Source organism: Stenella coeruleoalba (assembly GCF_951394435.1).
Source record: "Stenella coeruleoalba genome assembly, chromosome: 19".
Classification (NCBI taxonomy): Eukaryota; Metazoa; Chordata; class Mammalia; order Artiodactyla; family Delphinidae; genus Stenella; species Stenella coeruleoalba.
In genome coordinates, this window is record NC_137165.1 from 11,154,682 (window position 1) to 11,175,629 (window position 20,948).

Genomic DNA, 20,948 nt, shown 5'->3' on the forward strand with positions numbered 1-20,948 from the left:
TGGATCTGCCTCGGGCCACTGGAGGAGCAGTTGCACCACCGGCTGGGCAGTGGCCCCCCCTGCTCCAGACTCCGCGTCCCCTCTGCGCACCTAGGGCCCACCCCCAGCACTAGCACCCTAACCATGCCAAGCTCCTTAGCAGCAGAAGTCATTTATTCCTCATAACAACTTAGGTCTGTTATTACTCCCATTTAAGAGACGGGGATACAGGCTCAGAGACACGAAGGAACTTGCCAAGGTCACCCAGCCAGTAAGTGGCAGGCGCAGGGTTCAAACCCGGGCCATCTCAATCCACAGCCCATGTTGTCACCCACCTCACACACTGTCCTGGGTTCAGTTCCAGGTCCCAGGAGGCCTCCCCCTTCTGCCCGTCTCGTCCCTGGGTTGCTGTACGATCCCTGTCTCTCCTGTGCGCGTGGGCGTCCTTTCAATGACCCTCCCCACAACAGTTGAGGCACGTTAGTTTTGTCTCTGTCCCTTGCCACTCTGTGGCTGCGTCAGTGACCTTGGGAAATCAATCCTGCACAGATTCAAATACAAATTCATCAAGAAGTCTGGAAGCAGTCGCCCACCCAGCACACTTCTGATATGGCCTGCGGATCAATTAGAATAATGCTAGCTCCTGCTGGATAAACATCAGAAATTTAAGATCTTGACACAATGAAAGATCACCTCTCACTCACCTAAGAGTCCAGGGTGAGTGGGTGTTCCTGGCTGGCAAACAAATTTCCTCCCCTTAAGGATTCAGAGACGCTGGTTCTCTCCATCTTGTGTCTACAGCATCCTCCAGGGCAAGGCTCTGCAAACTTTTTCTGTAAAGGGCCAGAGTGTAAATATTTTAGGCTTTGTGGGCCAGACCACATCTGTCACAACTACTGAACTCTGCCATTGTAGGGAGAAAGTGGGCATTGATGATATTAAACGAATGGGCATGGCTGTGTTCTAATAAAACTTTATTTACAAAAACAAGTAGCAAATTTCAATAAAACTTTATTTACAAGAACATGCAGCAGGCCAGATTTGGCCCATGGGCTATAGTTTGACTCCTACTTCCAACTGGCAAAGGGGATAAGGGGCTGATAAAGGAATACCTACTTCCTAAGTTCCTTCAGCCAGAAATGTCACACATCACTTTCACGTACATCCATGTGTCCCTACTTAGATGGAAATGTAGTCCCTGGCTGGGCAATCACTTCCCAGCAACAATGCTACACTGCGGGACGGAAAGCACGTATGGGTCTTCAGCAACTGGCTAGCCAGCCATCTCTGGGAATTTAGTTACATTCTACTAATACCCAGCCTCTACTATGTGGCAGGCTCTGTGCTCCATCTGGGGACACAGAGGGGTCCACAAGACATGGCTCCGGCCCTAGAAGGATCAGAGTCTAGTTTAAACTGAAAATGCAGCTGTTTTTAAGATAAGACTTCACGTCTCTTTCTGAGGCTTTCTAAAAGGTACCCCAGGGCTTCCCTGGTGGGGCAGTGGTTAAGAATCCTCCTGCCAATGCAGGGGACACGGGTTTGAGCCCTGATCTGGGAAGGTCCCACATGCTGCGGAGCAACTAAGCCCGTGCACCACAACTACTGAGCCTGCGCTCTAGAGTCTGCGAGCCACAACTACTGAGCCCATGTGCCACAACTACTGAAGCCCACTCACCTAGAGCCCGTGCTCCGCAACAGGAGACGCCACCTCAATGAGAAGCCCACACGCCGCAACGAAGAGTAGGCCCCGCTCGCTGCAACTAGAGAAAGACCAGGCATAGCAATGAAGGCTCAACACAGCCAAAAATAAATATAAATAAAATAAATTAATTTAAAAAGAAAAGCCGGAAGAAACGCCAGGTCATTAAAAAAAAACAAGGTACCTCAAATACCAGGCTGAAAACCGTGGTCCTACCAGGGAGCTGATGGGAAAGGCAGAGAATTGATGGAAGCTTCACAAAGCAGGGACCATTGTATGTATTTACCATTGACTCCTGGAGCTCAGCACAGGGCCTGGCACATAGTACATGTTGAATGAATGAATGAATGAACACCTAGATCACCTGTAGAGTTAGACCCTGGAGGTTTGGAGGTGGGTGGGTAACCTGAACATGCTTGATTGGCTTATCATCTACACCAGAGAATCTTAGATTAATGCAATGTCAAAATATCAAAGGGGAGTAATTTTCATCCAAACAAAAAGAGTAAAAACTTAGATTCACCACGTAGACATTTGGCCTAGAAAAGAAATTCTAGTCCTAGTGAAACCAGGAGACCTAACTCTAAGAATCTGTAACAATAACAGCCATAGGGGATGTATGTATATGTATAGCTGATTCACTTTGTTATAAAGCAGAAACTAACACACCATTGTAAAGCAATTATACTCCAATAAAGATGTTAAAAAAATTAATTGTAAAAAAATAAATGAAATAACAGCCACAATTCAATACAATTCTTTACACCTGATAAAATGCATCCACAGCCATGAACTCATGGGAAGCCTCATAAATACTGTGAGGTCGACAAGGCAAGCTCCATTCTCCCCATTTTACAGAAAAGGATACAGAGGGCCCAAGAGGTGAAGTGGATCCCCCAAGGTCACACAGCTAGAAGATTCCCAGAACCAGGCCCAGAGGTCAAGGCTGATTTTGAAATCAGTGAGGGTCTATCCCTTCCCCTAGCCTGTGGCTCTGGGTTGAGAACATAATATCAACAAAGTACCAATTTCTAGAATTAAACTCATTTTTTTTTAAAATGTTATTCCAACTTGCATCTTACCTAAGAAAAGTGATCTAAAGTATGTATGTAGTTCAAATACAAAGTAGTTTTAATTTTGTAAAGTTTATGAAATAAAGTACCCTGGGTGCATGCCCCGCAAACGAGATTAGATTTACACAGAACCAAGAGACAGGAGCTGGGAGACCCTCTCTTATTACGTGACCTCTGGCAAGTCAATTCCTCACTCGGAGTTTATTCTCAGTTGTTACCACAGGGTGGGATCAGACATTCTCCGGAGTCTCCTTACTCAAAGAAAAATGCTATAATCAATTATCTCCAGGCATTAGGCCAACATTTTCACAATCTCCCAATAACCCATTCTGTAAGCATAAGGGGGAGACAAAGGCATCGGGGGTTCACTTGAAGGAGGCTAGGGTGATGTCCCTCCAGGCAGCCTCTGGATTTGAGCATCCGGCCAAAGAGATCTGGGGGATTGGGCAAGGCGGGTTGGGTGCAGCTGAGTCCCTGCAGGCACCCATGAGCCGGGACATGTCATAAACCTCTCAGATGCAGATGCAAGCGACCTGTTCTTCCCCACCCATCACTCTGCAAGGACTCTGACCTTGGACAACATCTCTCTCTTCATCTTCAGAAAGCGGTAAGTAAGGTGATTATGAGCCATTGACATAATAATAATGAGCTTGGAATGGAGTGCCACAGGCAGCAGTAAGGGAAGCCAGGTGGCAAATCTTCACCCAGACTCCTCTGGGCAGCGGGTGACGGTCCTCTGCACACAACCTCTGCAGATCCACCTGGCTGAGAGGGGCAGAAAGGAAGCAGGCCGGGAGCTGGGCTGCTGGGAATTTCCAAACCAGAGCCTGTGCACCGGGAAGGAAGCGTTTGACAGAACTTCTCAGGGGTTTGCTCTGAATAGTAATGAGTGGCATGCCGAAGTCAGGATTTGTATTTCTTATTTTTCAAAAGCCATATTGATGGGAGCGAGCTCACAATACAAACAGTGGTGATTGCAATCACTTGCCGTTCCCATGGCAACAGACCAGATTAAAAGGGCAAACAACGGAGCTGAAACTCTCTTCAGATTACTCTTCCGATTTTAATTGCCAGGCATCACGCTAACACATGGAGTCCCCGGCTCACTGTTTAACAGAATGAAAACCTCTCCTCAGTAACTGACTGGGGACCCTCCAGGCCAACCACCCTGGCCCTCATTACTCCCATCCAGGGCATAAAGCCCAACAAAAGTCATCTGGTTGGGGCTTCCCTGGTGGCGCAGCGGTTGAGAATCTGCCTGCTAATGCAGGGGACACGGGTTCAAGCCCTGGTCTGGGAGGATCCCACATGCCGCGGAGCAACTAGGTCTGTGAGCCACAACTACTGAGCCTGCACGTCTGGAGCCTGTGCTCCGCAACAAGAGAGGCCGTGATAGTGAGAGGCCTGCGCACTGCGATGAAGAGTGGCCCCCGCTTGCCACAACTAGAGAAAGCCCTTGCACAGAAACGAAGAACCAACACAGTAAAAATTAATTAATTAATTAATAAACTCCTACCCCCAACATCTAAAAAAAAAAGTCATCTGGTAGCTTCTTGATTACCTCCAGTGATGGGGAGCTCATTCCACCACTGGCTGGATATGGTGCCCTTTATTGGGCACCCTCTTAGCAGCCAAAGGCCTGGGCTCAGGCCATTGAAACAAGTATGAAAACAACAGTCGACAACAGCATCAATTTTAATCAAAGCCAACATTACACACTGTGCTCATCACTCCTTATTTGTGACCCCTCTAATCCTCACAGCGGTCTGCAATGAGCATTATTATCATCCCTACTTTGCGGATACGGAGACTATGGCTTGGGGAGATGAAGGCCAAGGTCACACAGCTAGAAGTAGCAAAGCCAAGACTGAAACTCAGACCCATCTGACCCCAGAGACCATGCCTTTACCCCCACTGTGCCCCGGAAGGAAGGAATCAGCTGGATTTGGAGACAGCTGCCTGGTAGGGGTAGGCAGGGCTGAGAAAGTGAGGACTCAGGGACAGCTGGGGTAGAAGGCACCAGCCCCACTTGCACTGCCAAGCTGCTGTCTCTGAGCCCCAGGCGCCCCCTGAGAGAGGAACGCGGTCCTGGGGCTGCGGGCTCAGCCGTCTCTCTGGCTGTGGTGTCGTGACTGTTGCATTCTTTGGGATTTGGTCTGTGGTTTCCAGGGCTCCACCTTTGCCTATCTCCAGCTTCCTTCTCCCCTGGCCCTGTGTTCCCTCCTCACACAGCTGGCCAGCATTTGATCGGCCTGGTTCAAAGCAATCTCTGCAGGCCCAGGGAGAAGCAGATTTTTGGGGAAAAAAACAACACTGAAATAAAACAATAATGAATTCACAAAGAAAATGACAATTAAATAAGCCACCCCGGGGCATCTGGTGTTGAGCCACAGATAAACAAGGTCTGTTCCCAAACTCAGGCATTCCATCATTGATTTACCTCTCAGCTGTTTATTGTGTACCTACTATGTGCCGGGCACTGCTCGAGGTGCTGGAGATTCAAAACGGTTGAGACCTAGGTCATCCAGAGAGAGATCAGGGTGGGGAGAGCTGGCAGGCATGGCCACAAACCACAGAGAGCAAGGTAAAAAGAGACAAATGCGGGCTTCCCTTGTGGCGCAGTGGTTAAGAATCCGCCTGCCAATGCAGGGGATACGGGTTCGAGCCCTGGTCTGGGAAGATCCCACATGCCGTGGAGCAATTAAGCCCGTGCACCACAACTACTGAGCCTGTGCTCTAGGGCCCACGAGTCACAACTACTGAAGCCCGCATGCCGCAACTACTGAAGCCCACGCGCCTAGAGCCCGTGCTTCACAACAAGAGGAGCCGTTGCAATGAGAAGCCCGCGCACCGCAACGAAGAGTAGCCCCCGCTCACCACAACTAGAGAAAGCCAGTGCGCAGCAACAAAGACCCAACACAGCCAAAAATAAATAAATAAAATTAATTAATTAACTAAAAGAGACAAACGCTACAAGATGGCATGGGCCATTGCCACTGATGCTGAGAGAGAAGAGAGGCTGCTCTCCTGGAAGACCCTGGAAGGCCTCTTGGAGGAGAGGGTCTTTTCAGTCATTCATTCGCTCCATCATTGAAGCAATGTTTCCTGGGTCCCCAAAGACCCTCTGCTAGGGTCTGGGGATAAGAGGATGGGCACTAGACCCATCCCTGAAGATGGAACCAGAGTTTAGCAAAAAAGAAGACAGCAGATGATTAAACTATCAAAAAGTACCCCGAAGGATGAAAAGAGGGCTCTAGGAATGAGTAAAACATTACACTGTTCAGGTGAAGCTTCCTAAAGGGAGTGACATTTGGGCTGAGGTCAGAATGATGAGTGGGCACTAGAAGGATGGGGTGAAGGAGGCTGATCAGTGGGGCCTCAGCTAGAAACACATGGTCCTCTCACTGGAACAATGCAGCAGCCTGTGATGAGAGCACCCATTTACAAAAGTGTGGGCAGGGTTAAGGGAAATCAAGAGGTAGAGAGAGAGTGGTACCCAGGGCTGGTAACAGTGAGAGGCCTATCTCTGGACCTGAAGGGGAGGAAACAGTCACCAGCATCTGGAGAGAATAACTGCAGAGAGGGCATCATGATAGGACCTGCCACCTTCAGCCACGACACAACCAACCCCCTGACCTCACTCTTTTCCTACCATTTGATCTCCTGCCAAGGCCTCCCACTGGCCAAACCCAAGCACAAGCCAGAAAGCAAGGGATCCTCTTGATTTGGCCCCTGTGGTCAACCTCCGAGGGCATGGAGAGAACTAGACAAGGGCCAGAGTGGATCCAAAGGGACAATGGGAACATCTTATCTTTTAAAAGAATCACTCCAAACGCTGTGTTGAAATAGATTGTCAGAGAACAACGGTGGAAGCAGAGAGACCAATTACGGGGCATACTGTAAGAATCTGACTGGGAGGAGCTAAAGGTGGCTCGGACAGGACACTGGCAGACAGAGGTGGTGAGAAACAGATTCTGCGTGTATTTTGCAGGTACAGGTGACAGAATTTGCTGAGATTGGATGTGGAGTTTGAGAGACAGAGGAGCATCAGAAGGGGTCCAAAGTTCTTAGCCTGAGCTATTGGAAGGATGGAGTGTCTGCTCACCAGGACAGGGGAGAATACAGGTGAATGTAGGGGGAAGGGAGCGGAGGAGGAGAGATAAGAGGTTGTGTTTTAGACACATTAAGGTTGAGAGTTTATTGGACGTCCAAGTGGAGATGTTGAGAAAGTGACTGGATATAGAGGTCTGAAGTTCAAGGTAGAGGTCTGGGCTAGGGACAGGAATGTGACAGTCATCAGTATATTCCTGATGGTCAAAGCCATGGGGACCAGATGAGATTCAACAAAATACAATGAAAGCAAAAAGCCAATCAAGGACGTGAAAGGAAGCATCATCAGGTCATACCTCTGGCTTGGCAGTGAAAACATTTATACAGTCATAATAATACAAACACAAAGCACTGACTTAGCCAAAATTGTGATTTAACTGTGTTGGGAAGCTGGAAGAAGTAAAGAAAGAGCTGGCAAGTGGGATCTACAAGCGCTTAAGCCTCGGACAAGGATAACGTCTGAAATCTAGAAATTCAGACTTGATCATAAAAGGTATCCCTGGTCCAGAGTAGTCTGGGAATTGCCCTAAAAGGAGTGCCATTCTCCCTCCCCACAGCAGCCCTGTTCAGACGCTTGTCTGGCCAGAGCCTGGGGAAGGAAGGGCAGGAGAGCTCCAACTGAATGAACGGCACATTTCTGGAAAAGGGACTGCGTATGCCCAGTAATCACTCAACAAAGGCAGCTTTCAGCATCCGTGTCAAGATGCTGTGTTTGTTCAATAACCTGATACCACTATTGGACACGTAGCTTAAGTAATTAAACTGGAATGAAGGTTTGAGTAGGCGTGATTGCCAGGAAGTTCATTCCTGAAAGCAGCACAGTTTCCGCCCCCCCCACCCCCACAGCTGGTAATTTGGTGCCTTTTTCAATGCTTGAGCCAACAAACAATGGGGGGAGGGGGGACTTCAGAACTATCTGATACAAAACGTTATTATGAACTGGACTCTCATGAAGATGAAAGGATGATGTGTGGTTTCAGGTTTTATTATTTTAAACCATTTGTTGGATGGTTCTTTTTTCCCTTGGAAGACAGGAGGCTGTGACTCAGTAAGCCCACAGCTATAATGAACAAGCGACAGATAACTCAATTCCTTCAGATCTGTCTTCCAGCTTCACGTGTCTCTTTAGATCGTTTGTGTTTTATTTAGTAATTTCACTTTTTCTTTACTCAAAACCAGGGTGGGTGTTTCTTTCCTGAGAAGATTTTAATGCAGCAGCTGAAGGTTGCAGGAAAAAAAAAACAAAAAAAAAAAACAACCCACTGGTGAAAGATGCTGCATTAAAGTAAGATTGAAGCCAAAATTGAAAATTGAGAGCTAATCTTTGCTTATCTTTCGAATGGAAGTATTTTTAAATTGGCAATTTTAAAAAGAATAGGGCTTCCCTGGTGGCGCAGTGGTTGAGAATCCGCCTGCCAGTGCAGGGGACACGGGTTCGAGCCCTGGTCCAGGAAGATGCCACAGAGTAACTAAGCCCGTGCGCCACCACTACTGAGCCTACACTCTAGAGCCCGCTACCCACAACTACCGAGCCCTCACACCACAACTACTGAAGCCCGCATGCCTAGAGCTCATTCTCTGCAACAAGAGAAGCCACAGCAATGAGAAGCCCGTGCACCGCAACAAAGAGTAGACCCCACTCACTGCAACTAGAGACAGCCTGCACGTAGCAACGAAGACCCAATGCAGCCAAAAAATAATAAATAAATAAATAAAATAAAAAAGAATAAAATTGGTTGGAATACTACAGTGCAAGTTGGGCAGTATCATTATAATTCTAATTAGATGCATTCCCCTGTTTGAGATTTACTCACAGAACCATCTCAGTTTTAGCGGGAAGAAATCCTTACTGACAAATCTGATTATGACCGTGGAATTTTACTTGCCTTGTGGTGGGCTACAACGACAAGCCCCATAAAATGTGGACTTGGAGACGAAGACATAGTCATCCTTCCTTGCTAGTGACTTGAACTCTTGTGCTCAGAACACAATGGAATTTACTGAGAGATATTAAGTATCTGTGCTTTCTGTTTCTTTATTTCAAAGATAACCAGGAATTAATTTTTCACAATATTGAGGAACCATCTGGATTTGCAGCTAGAGGCAGTGTTATCAGCTCTCCCATAACTTCATCTCCATCCTAGGAGAATGGGTCCTCCATTTGGAATTTTACTGGCTTTGCTGATCCCATTCTTGGCAGTGTGGGTAGGGATAGATGGATTCCCCAGAAAGTGTCAGTACTGAATAGTTTGAAAGTCAGGAATCTCATACCTAATGGGTAAAATATTTTACAGAAGGCAACTGAGAAGCGGAAGGCCAAGGATAAAGAAAGAGAAGGGAAGGATGTGAGGAAAAGGCAAAGAGACGGCAAGTGAGGAGAAGCATCCTGGTTACATGGTCCACGAAGCATGCGGCTTCAGTGACACCTGGGCACCATCATTCGGCAGATAGGAAGGCGATCATGCAAGGGTTTTAGGTGCCAAGCTCAGAAGCGGTGTGCATCACCTCCACCCCCATTCCGCTGGCCAGAGCTCAGGCGCATGGACCCATCTAACTGCAGGCGGAACTGGGAAGCAGGCCAGTCGTGTGTCCAGGGATAGAAGGAAAAGGCTTTGGTGACCACCCATCTGGTCTGTCACAAGACTCCTTCTATCATAGTTCTAGGCTCTCAAGCCGCTTCTAACTCTCCCCAGGAATAACCAAGTTACTCATCCTGAAAGATGGGGGCTCCTCACGAAGGGAAGAAAGCAGTGAAGTGGCACTCTGATGATCCCCGGCTCTAAATCCCCAGCTAACCTGCCGATCCCACGCCAGCAGCCTTCCTGGGAAGCTGGCTTCTGCACACCGCCAGAAATCGGTTCCCACTGAGGGCAGCTGTTCTTAAATTAACCAAAACAAGGCACAGAGGGGAAGGAGCATTTGGAGAGACAGCTGATGGCTTCACTGAATCAGAGGAAGCCTCTCTGCTGCCACTACCCCATTGCCAAGCTTCCCCTCCAGGTGGGCCAAAGAATGTTTTTCATGTTCCTTCCCCACATCTGAACTCAGGGCCATTGACAAGCCCCGGACGGAGATGAGGCCTTCTGATGCCAGCCCCAGGAGCTGACAGGGCAGCCGTGAGGGGCCAGCCAGAGATGCAAAGTCCCAGGAAAGGAAAAGGCATTTCTAAGAGACACATGCAACGCAGTCAGCAGGATGAATACAAAGTTTTGAGATTGGTGTCACTCTTCTTCCGAAGAATTCCCCAGAGGGGTCCTGAAAAGTAGCTGTGAAAGAACTGAAGATTCAGTGTTGGCCGTCTGCAATATTTATTACAAAAAAGGGATGTCCGTGAAAGGCTGCACCATTCACATTGGCACAAAACATGCAGCAGTCTCCCCGAGGCTGGGTATCCCTCACTACCACACTGGCAGGAGCTGTCAGGGCTACAGGATGGCTGTGAAAATTCACTCTCACCTAGAGCCAGGCAGTGGGGGTCCTGCCAAAATACAGAGGGCACCTGAACAAAGGGCTTTCTGAAGGCAAACGTAAGGCTGGGACTGCTAGGGTGCGGCCGCAGTGCGTGTAGGGGTGACCCTGAGGTGACAGCATGCAGAGTGATCGTAATAATAAAAGCCGCCGACATGGTCACTCACTGTCATGGCCAACGAGTACATTTCTAAGTAATTCAGAATGCTCATTAACAAATTCAGGCCTCCCAACTACCATATAAGGTAGCCACAATCATCACCTCCATTGTACAAGTGAGGAAACTACGGCTCAGAGAGGTTAAGTAACTTGCACAACATCACACAGCTGGTAAATGGTCACACCGGGTTAGGAATCCAAGCCTGTCCAATTCCAGAGCCCTTGCTCTTAACCGTCATTCTATGCTGACCTCTGATGTGGCCCTGGAGATAGCAGGACGGGTGTCACTGAGATGATCTCTGAAGGACCCCAGGGAATCATTACAGCAAGTGGACAGTAATGGTCAGCTTTACTTGGACAACCAAACTGAGAGCAGCAATGTCCCAATGTTCCAATGCAAGGGGACAGCCAAGAGGACCACCGAGGAACAGCCACTTGTATTTTACGAAAATCACTACCATGTCAGCAGTCAGAGAGTGAATGCCTAATGGATGGAAAAATTCCAGTCCAGGCTATAAGAGTCAGTGACAGCAGGAGGGAGAGCTCTGCTCTGGGGTCAGAGTTAGTTCCGGTTCAAATCCCAGTTCTGCCGTGACCTACCCATGCAACCTTGGACAAGTTACGTAACCCCCCTCCAGCCCCCAAATTCCTCAAAGATAAAATGGGCCTTTGGGGAGGAAGGGGGAGAGTGAAAAATCCACCTCAAAGATTGTTGGAAAGACTACATTAACTGGGTAGGTGTAACAGCCAAGCTTCAGCAGGAATCTGAATAGCAGGGGTCCAATAGCACCGTCGCTTTGGGTAATTTGAGGGAAGTTTTGAAAGGGGTCTTTATAAAAGCGAGGGCAGGATACAGTGAAACCACGTGTAACAGTGCAGTGCCCCAGACCAGGAAAAGCCACGCCCCATTAGTACTCTAGGAAGCAGGGGAGGGTGTGGCAACCAGAACTCTGACATAAAGTATGGTCAGCAGAATAACAGTCCCCCAAAGATGTCCAGGTCCTAATAAATCCCAAAGCCTGGGAATGAGTTACCCTACACGGAAAAAGGGGACTTTGCAAATGTGATCTTGAGGTGGGGAGATGATCCAGAGTGATTGGGGTGGGCCCAGTGTAATCACAAAGGTCCTTATAAGAGAGAGAAGAGAATCGGAGAAGATGTGATGACGGAAGCAGGGATGGAGGGCTGTGGAGCCACGAGCCAAGGAAGGCAGGCAGGCGGAGAAGCCGGAAGACGGAAGGAAGGAATTCTGCCCCCAGAGCTTCCGGAAGGCACACAATCCTGCTGACACCTTGCCTTTAGTTCCCTGAGACTCATTTCAGACCTCTGACCTCGAGAACTGTAAGATTTGTGTCGTTTTAAGCCACCAGATGTGTGGCGATTTCCTACAGCAGCCGTGGGCGACTAATACAGTGGGGGATGGGTGCAGAGGCCGTGGGCGACTAATACAGTGGGGGATGAGTGCAGAGGGCTGCCCTGAAGAAGGTGCGACCTTTAATCAGCCAGGCCAGGAGATCCCCGCAGAAAGCAGAGGAAACAAAACCCTGACCTCACTCTCCTCTGGAGAAGAAGTTGCCAAGAACCCAACTGAAGCCAGAGGGAGCCACGTCCATACAGATCAGCTTCTGGGGCGGAGCGCAGGCAGCAGAGGTGGGGACAGACCGGAAAAGACAGAGAGGTTCTGCGGCGCCACAGGGAGACCTGGAGAAAATCGATGTCGGCTCACACACTGTACAAGAGGCGGGGGCCGCGCCTGAGTCCTGAGATAGAGCAGGACGCCTGCAGTGCGGTGGGAAAATGAGACTCACCCTTAACCCTCAGATCAGAACCCCAGCAAGACAGACTCGGATCTGGGGCATGGAGGTTGGAAATCCTTCCAGAGCTTGCTGCGGGGGGTGGGGGGGTGGGGGGGATGCCTTGAATGATCTAATAGGAGCCAGTCTGCAGAGGCGATCAACTCAGAGGCCACCACCCCTCCTCCTGTCTTAACCACCAATCCCAGCCCTGGCTATGCACCCCACACACACCACACCCTTCAAGGATGAGATTGTGCTGGTTGGAGAAGAAAGCCCAAGGTCCCAGGCATCGGCTGCCCCTCCTAGCTTGGCTCTGGCCAACTGCTACTGCCCATAGTACCAGCTGGGGACATGCTCAGGCCCTGCCCTCAGAAACTAACATTCACAGGCCAACTTAGCTGAAACATGCAGCCTGGCCCTGGCCAAGAAGGCAACTGTGCAGATTAAGAAAAGCTACACTTTCCTTAAGACATTTTCCTGCCATCTACTGGGGATCTCCAATAACTGCACATAGCCAAGATGACAGTGAGGAAAACAGGGGCCCCCTGGAATTGTGCAATGCACAACCTGCACAACTGTAAGTGGCAGCCCCTCAGCCTGTCATAGAGCCCTCCCAGCCCCCACCGAAATTACCATCGGTGCCCCCGGCCAAAACCTCCCGGAACACGCCTCTAGATGAAGGCACTGGGCTGTGCACTGTTGCAGTGAGAGAACGCAGGGGAGAATATACTGTTGGGTCATGTTTCTATGAAGCTCAAGAATGGGTAAAATGAATTTACGGTGTCCAGGGTCAGAACAGGAGGGGGTGTATATTCACTGTCAATACAGTAGCCACTATGCCCTGTGATGACTGAGCACCTGGAGTTCAGCTGGTCTGAACTGGGACGTGCTGGACGCATCAACTATACTTCAAAGACTTAGTGTGAGAATCAGAGTGCAAAGTGTCTCATGAATGGTAATATGATAACATCCTTGACAGACTGGGTTAAAATTAACGCCACCTATTTCCTTTTTTATTTTTTTTAAGATGGCTACTAGAAAATCCTAAGCTACCTTTGTGACCGGTACTATCTTCCTATTGGACAGAGCTACCCTCACCCCTTCCTGCCTGCGCCCAGAGGGGAAGGGAAGCCTGTGCCTCGGACTCAAGGTCATTCTGCACCAGACCTCAGTGAACTGGGCATTTGTCTGCCGGCTGATCCCATCCAACTCTTCCTTTAGGAGGGCCTAGTTAAGGCGTTTTGACAGCTTCTGCAGAAGGTCTGACTTATTATTAGGGTGCATGGGTGTTGCACACGGGGAATCAGATCTTAAAAATTCTCTCTTCTTCCTCCTTTTTTCTCCCTCTTCCTCTCCCTCTTATCTTCCTACTCTTCCTTTCTCCCCCTCTCTCTCCTCTCTATACATCTGTCTCATGCCTCTCTCCCTCACCAACTTGCTTCCCTACTTCTCAGGCCACAAGGGGGGCAACAGGCTGCCAACTGGTCCCCAGTTATACTGCTTACCTGTAACCACCTGGAGAGAGATCCCTCTGCCTCTGTCTCTGGGTGTCTCTCTCCTAACTCATCAAGGAGCTGGCAGTCTGGTTGTGGTCGCAGCCCGCCCTGGGCAACCAGCTCTGCAGAACGTAGGTCTCCGTCCTTCCTTCCTAATGCAGGCTGGGGAGGTGAGACCCACGGGCAGCCCCAGCTGGGGGCTGGGATAGCTGAGCCTGTCAGCCAGGAGGCAGGCAAACCAGGGGCCTCGTAAGACATTCAGAAGAACAGAGCGTGGGTGGAGGTTTAAAAAGGGGCGGGGGGGGGGATCCCATCATGCCACCAAAGAGTAGAGAAAAAAAAAATTGGTGACACAGAAGGAAAATGCTGGCATGCAAACAGAGCCACAGATTGTAAGTGGACTGGTGGAGAAAACGCTGGCCACACATTTCATCCCAGCCCTGGATCTGTCATAAGCTCACTGTTGTGACTTTGGACGTGTCCCTTCTCATCTCTGGCCCTCAGTTTCTCCATCTGCAAAATAGGCTGTTGGATACTTTCTGAGGGTCCTCACACATGTAGGAATCAAGACGTGTTTTTCATAAAGAAATGGACTATGTTGGGTCATGACCAGCAGGTATTTCTGAACCCGTGGTATGGGGCAGGCATTATTCTAGCTACGGGGGCCGTGGCAGAGAACGAAGCGGAAGAAATTCTCTGCCCTCCAGAGACTGTCACACTCAGTAAAAGCTTCCAGCCTCAAGACTGCTGAGGAGAGACAAATGCTCCATTACATCTTCAAATGATATTTTTATTGGAGGCAGGAGGAAAGGCGAGATTCTTCGTTCGTCGGATTCTCACGCTAATGAGAATACCTGAAGTAATGGAGCCATTGTAATTAGGCCAGGAACTCTGCACACGTGAAATGGCCATACAGAAGCATGGGGCCGTACCTAACCTGTCCTTGAAAGCCCTGAGAGGGAGGGATGGGGGAGAAGGCTGTGCGGGGGTGGGGCAGCCTCCCCAAAAACAGCAGGTACTTGGAGGCCGCCACGGTGGTCCCTCATTCGCAGGCCAATCAATCAAGGTGAAGTTCAAGACAGAGTCTCTGGTACAAGACATGGGAAACCCAGGGAGGAGGAGGGAAAAGCAGGCAACCAGAGGGTGGCTATCCGAGGACTCAAACCTGGGCTGCCTGGCCGTCATCACGCAGACAGTGGTCGCGGGGAAGCCAGGGCTCCAGCACTTTCCATGAAGCATCTATTATTCAGGGGAAATCAGGAGCCAGGGAACGCCCAGGTGGCCCCTCACTCCCCAGCTCTCTCTACTCTCACCTGCTGCCCGGACCCCCTAGGAGCAATAGCCTTGCAGGAAATTAAAAGAAATGCCAGCCCCGCTCTTTAGTCTGGGTTATCCTCACCACTGCCACTTACTGAGTCCAGCTGTGTGACCCGGGCAAGCAGCATCCTCCCCAGAGCTGAGGCTCGTCTGCCACGTGGCACCTACGCTGCCCAACGTGAAGCAAGGGAAAAGGCACTCAAAGAGGGGCGCTGATTCGTCCCCGGGCTCACGCCAAGCCTCCAGCGGAGCCCGCGCTAGTGAAGGTTGAACTGTTGGCTAAACGCATCTGACTGAGGTTGCCTGGCCATGTCTCATGGACGAGGAGGTGGTTTGGCCTGGGACAAGCAGTAACTGGGCACGCGCTATAGCCCTCTGCCATGCCATCAGCTTCGGGACACGCACCAAACCCTTAGGTGCCCCTTCTAGCTGAGCCCCTCTCATGGCGAGGGTTCTGCCACTGAAGGGGTCCTCACCTCCTGAGAGGGGGCCCTGCCCGGTGGGGCAGTAAAATGCTGACTCTAGTCCCCATTCATCTGGGTCGGAATTCAAATCCCACCCCTGCCCCTGACTAGCTGGGTGACACTGCACAGGCTTCTCTACCTCTCAGCTTCCCTCCTCTCCTTCCATTCTGGAGGAGACGTGACGCCTGTTCAGCAGCATCTGGGCAGAGAACAGGGGGCCCAGTTGAAGGTGCCACTGCAGAGAGCTGCATGAAGGTGCAGGTGGGGTTGGGGGAACCAGCAAAGAATGAGGGGCACCTTAGGGGACGGGTGGGGCTGAAGGACCAGGGGAGGGGCTGCTGCTCTAGGGAGCAGTGAGAGCTGTGGCCTAGAAGGGCTCCCTGACCCCAGCTGTGACCACAGAACAAAGAGCATAGACACAGCAAAACCACAACCCAGCCAGAAGGGAGTGGGAGAAACAGAGACCCAGCCTCACTCTCCTCCCACACAGATCTCCTGCTGGTACCTCCTGTTGGCCAAACCCAACTGGAAGCTGGAGGGCCAGGGAGCTTGGACACATCACCATGTTGAGCCTCTCAGGGGACAGAGCAGGCCAGAGAACAGATCTGGGGACAAAAAGAAACCAGCTGGCTGTGGTAGGCTCTATAATGGCCCCCAAAGGTGCCCACATTCTAATCTCCAGAACCTGTGAATAGGTTACCTTTGTGGTAGCAGGGACTTTGCACGTGTGCTTAAGGGTCTGGAGATGGGGAGATCATCTTGCATTATCCAGGTGGGCCCAATGTATCCACAAGGGTGCTTGTAAGAGGGAGGCAAGGGGGTCACCACAGAGGGGATGTGATGACGGAAGGAGAGGAACACAGACGCAGTGGAAGATGCTGCTCCGCTGGCTTTGGAGACAGAGGATGGGGCCACAAGCCAAGGCATGCAAGGGCTTCTAGAAGCTGGAATAAGTAAGGAAACAGATTCTCTCCTGGAGCCTCCAAAAAGAAAACAAGCCTAGTGACCCATTTGGGGACTTCTGACCTCCAGAATTGTAATGGAATAAATTTGTGCTGTTTTAAGCCATTACGTTTGTGGTAATTAGCTACAGCAACACTAGAAGCCTAATGCACCTGCACAGTACCCAAGGGGGTCCCTCTGCCTGGTCCCCAGCCCCCTGCCACCCTCCCAAATCACTCTCTGGTGTTGCGTCATGTAAACCCCACTAGACAGAGGTCAGGAGGGTGACTCAGACGTGGGAACAAATGCCTTGGTTAAGCAGTAATGATTCTCAGAGGGGGCAGGCCAGAGAGGGAGTCATAGGGAAGAACAATTGGTACTAGATGTTTCTTTCACTTTAACCTTTGTGTTCTATTGCCTTTGCTCCCAGCTAAGAATGTTGCCTATAGCCTGAAATATACAGGATAGCCCATTCTCAAGGCTCTGACCCTTAAGGGTATAACACTTTTCCATTCATATAGAAATAAAAAGTTGCAGAACAGAGAATAACACTCATCTGGTTGGAGGTTTACAGGAACACGGCAACCTGACCTAAGGAGACAGCTGGAACAACAGAGGGTTCTGGCAGCAAGAAGTTTGCAGCGAGCAAGTACACCCCTCCGTCACCTTGCCTTTAAAAATGCTTTGCTGAAACCCTTTGGGGAGTTTGGGGTTTTTTGGGAGGATGAGCCACCCGACTCCTTCCACGGCTCTGCAATAAATCTTTCTCTGCTCCAAACTCCAACGTTTCGGTTTGTTTGGCCTCCCTGTGTGTCGGGCACAAGAACTCATCCAGTAACGGGCTGTGAGGCCCACACGAGCCCCGCTCACGTTTACCCCTCCAACTGCTCCCAAACTAAGCCTATAACATGCTCTGGGTTGCTCTCTAATAGAAGTTTCATATTTTTCTCCTTTCGTTTTTTCAAAAAACATCATACCCGTGTATGGACTGTCTGGTGAGAAAGGCCCAGCCCAGAATCCTGGAAACCTGGATGCTAATCTCCGTCTACACCAGCTTTGGAGTGGCATCTAGAAGGTTACTGGCATTCTCTGAGCCTCAGTTTCCCCATCTGTACAAGGGGATGAGACTGAGGCCCTAGTCGGCTGGCATGCTGATTCCAGGGTTCTAAACACCTCCCGCCTGTTGCCAGTCAGCCTGACCCTGTAGGAGTAGGGGCGGTCAGGGCCCCTGGGGAGCCGCCACCTCCAGAGCCCCAAGTTTTCCCGGCCAAGTCCAGCTCCTGGACCGGGAACTACAATCTGCTTGTTCTCTGCTGCCCCCTGCTGGCCTCTCAAAAACAAAGGCTTCCAGCTAGATCCCTTGGAAACAGTCAAAAGGGACCCTCAGGAGTTGCCCCTGCTACTTCCTGCATGCACCGGCCTAGACATGGCCAGCCAAGACCTCCTTGGAGACACAAGGAAGCCAGTGCAAGGACCAGAGGCCTGGCTGGAGAGGCTGCCTGCTATGGGGCCCGGAGTCAGCTCTCCCCATCTCTGCATTCCACCTCCCCAGGCACTAGTGAGATGAAGTATGAGATGCCGTGAATTCTGAAAAGTGGTGATGTTGTCCCATTCGCTGCCTTTGGAGGACAGTAACAAGAGGATGGTGTGTCCCTGCTCTCTCTCTCTCTCTCTCTCTCTCACGCACACACACACACGAATTCACACAAGAGAAGCACACAAAAAGCGTGCTTGACAAGGCAAAAATTAGCAGGAGGGAGTCCACTGAGAAGACCAAGAGAGCTGGACCAGGAAAGCAAAGAGAGACCATGCAAAAACCATGATTAAGAAGCTGAGGGTATGTCAAAGGCACGTTATGATTTGTGTCCCCCATTTAAAAAGAAAAGACAGGCAATTAGAAATGCTGGGTGCAGACGAGGCTGGGGGAAAGCTGGCCTAGAAAGTCATGAACCAAAATGTGGCTTGATTTTAATCCACTGTTTGCCATGTGAGAAAGAATTCCCAGGGCTTTTGTAACAGAAATGTCTCAAATGGCTGCTGCAGTTTGGTGGGGCGGGGGGGGGGGGGGTGTCTCCAGTTGTTTGAGTTCAACACCTCAACTACTAATGCCAGGGTGTCTCCCGCCACACTTCACGGGGGTCCTGGCCCCTACCCCTCTTTGTTCTTGGGTTTGCAAATGTCCTGGGGCATCAGGAGGGGAGCCTTCCACCCAGGATGCACTGGACAGGACCACACAGGGTCCTGGGATACAGTCAGGCATCAATCCCGCTGTGGGGACCACAAATGAAGTGAGATATTCACTGTCCCCAGGAAAAGGGGAAGTAGTGGGGACGCTGCACACACAATATGGACAGGGCAGTGGAGGCTGGGAAGCTTGCAGACCACAGTTCCTGTCCTCAAATAATGCCATTTGCCGGGCTCTTCATCTGATTCTGAGCTGCCCCTGAGACTCTGCCTGTCCAGACACCACCCAGGCCTTTCTTCAGGGCAGCCGGGAGCAGGTGAAGGTCCCCTCCACTCTCATCCCACAGCCTCCACCCTGCTCCTTCTCTAGCTCAGAGCCTTCTTTCCGGCCTCAGGACATTCCTCCCTTCCGTCTTCTGCAGGTCATAATGACCCCTTCCTTGGACTTCCTTTAAAATCTCCACCTGGTTCTCTGACAGCATACCTGGCAGCCCATCAGACACCGAGCCTGATTCAACCAAAAATTAACCCTCTTTCCTCCACGGTCGGAGGACTTAAACCTCAAATCTCCTAGTGCCACAAAAGGGAAGAAGAAGGCGGCGGGGGGGGGGGGGGGGGGGTGGGAATCCCATGTTAAAATAGACGCTGCCACTCCAGTCGCCAGGAACATCCTCATTCTGGTGGTCCAGGGGTCATGAATTTGGAACCACAGAAAATTGCAATCATACTACCCGGCCATATTCAGGTAAATGATGTCTATTGATTTTTTCAGATTTTAGAGTCAACCGATGAACAAAGCATAGAAGACTTCATTTTGGCGACAGACAGAACACAGACGTTAACAGCCAGGATGATGGGAGAGTAAAGGTACATCAAACCGGTTAGGGAGGAAGAAGTGGGAGACGAGAGGGGAGGTCCCAATGCTGCCACCCTCATCCTACACAAAAGAGAGTCCCTGCGGCCCAGCAGAGAGTTTTGGGTGAAGAATAAATACCAAGTTACAAAAATAACCAAGCAAAGAACCAGCAATGTAACTATCCGAAATTAGGAGAAGGGGAGGGAAGGAAGGGATCAGAAAGCATCAAAGCATTCAATTCTCACTTTTCATTGACGTGGGGTAAAAAGCAGAGTCCGCCTGCCGATGCAGGGGACACGGGTTCGTGCCCCGGTCCGGGAAGATCCCACATGCCGCGGAGCGGCTGGGCCCGTGAGCCATGGCCGCTGAACCTGCGCGTCCGGAGCCTGTGCTCCGCAACAGGAGAGGCCACAACAGTGAGAGGCCCGCGTACCGCAAAAAAAAAAACAAAAAAAACCCACACACGTGGGGAAGCTGATTTAAACATATGGAGATAGAGAAAACTACCAAAAGAGTAAAACACAGGGTCCATTAAAACTGCTAGCTCGGGGCTTCCCTGGTGGCGCAGTGGTAGAGTCCGCCTGCCGATGCAGGGGACACGGGTTCGTGCCCCGGTCCGGGAAGCTCCCACATGCCGCGGAGCGGCTGGGCCCGTGAGCCATGGCCGCTGAGCCTGCGCGTTGGGAGCCTGTGCTCCGCAGCGGAAGAGGCCGCGGCGGTGAGAGGCCTGCGTACCTCAAAAAAACAAAACAAGAAAAAAACCCGGCTACCTCTAGGCTAAGGGATGGGAGAGATAGGGCAGGAAACTTCATTTTTATCCATAAGCTCTTCTGTGCCCTTTGGGGTTTTGGGGGGTTTTTTTTGTTAACCCTGGCATGTATCGATAAAAAATGTTGCTTGCCACGTTAGCAAACAAAGGATGTTGCAGCCACCCACAATGTGCACCCTGAGAGGATTCAGGATGGAGAAAAGGAGGATGCTGAGTCTACATATAATAATTAAGGTGTATCTCAAAGGAATGTTTTCAAGGAGCCCAGACTCTCGCATCTTCCCGGACCGAGAAAAGTGCTAACCTCATTAACTTGAGATGTCTGATTTTCTTTCATTAATGGTAATCTTTTGAAGTTCCGACTATCTGGTCTTTGTTGCAAAAACTCCTATACATCCTGGCTCCTCCCTTACCTCTTCGGAGCAGTCCCTCAGGGCTATCTGAGAGGCTGTCTTCTGGGGCGGGAGTCCTCAGAAAGTCCGCTGAATAAAACATAATTCTCAACCTCTAGGTTGTGCATTACTTTTTCAGTCGACACATGAATTATTTTGACTTTTAAAATTAAAAGTTTAAAAAGTGACACTGCTGTCCGGCTCGGGCGGAAGGGTCAGTGTGCGGCGAAGGGGCGGCGGG

General features: G+C 50.4%; 1 long non-coding RNA gene across 1 annotated transcript; it reads right to left on the reverse strand.

The window, feature by feature from the left end:
• Window positions 1–320: 320 nt before the first annotated feature.
• On the reverse strand, window positions 321–20,904 carry LOC307178094. Its single transcript, XR_013825130.1, has 4 exons — window positions 20,729–20,904; window positions 13,793–13,998; window positions 1,658–1,742; window positions 321–812 (listed from the first exon to the last, which is right to left on the reverse strand). It is a non-coding gene; the product is annotated as an uncharacterized lncRNA (long non-coding RNA).
• Window positions 20,905–20,948: the final 44 nt, after the last annotated feature.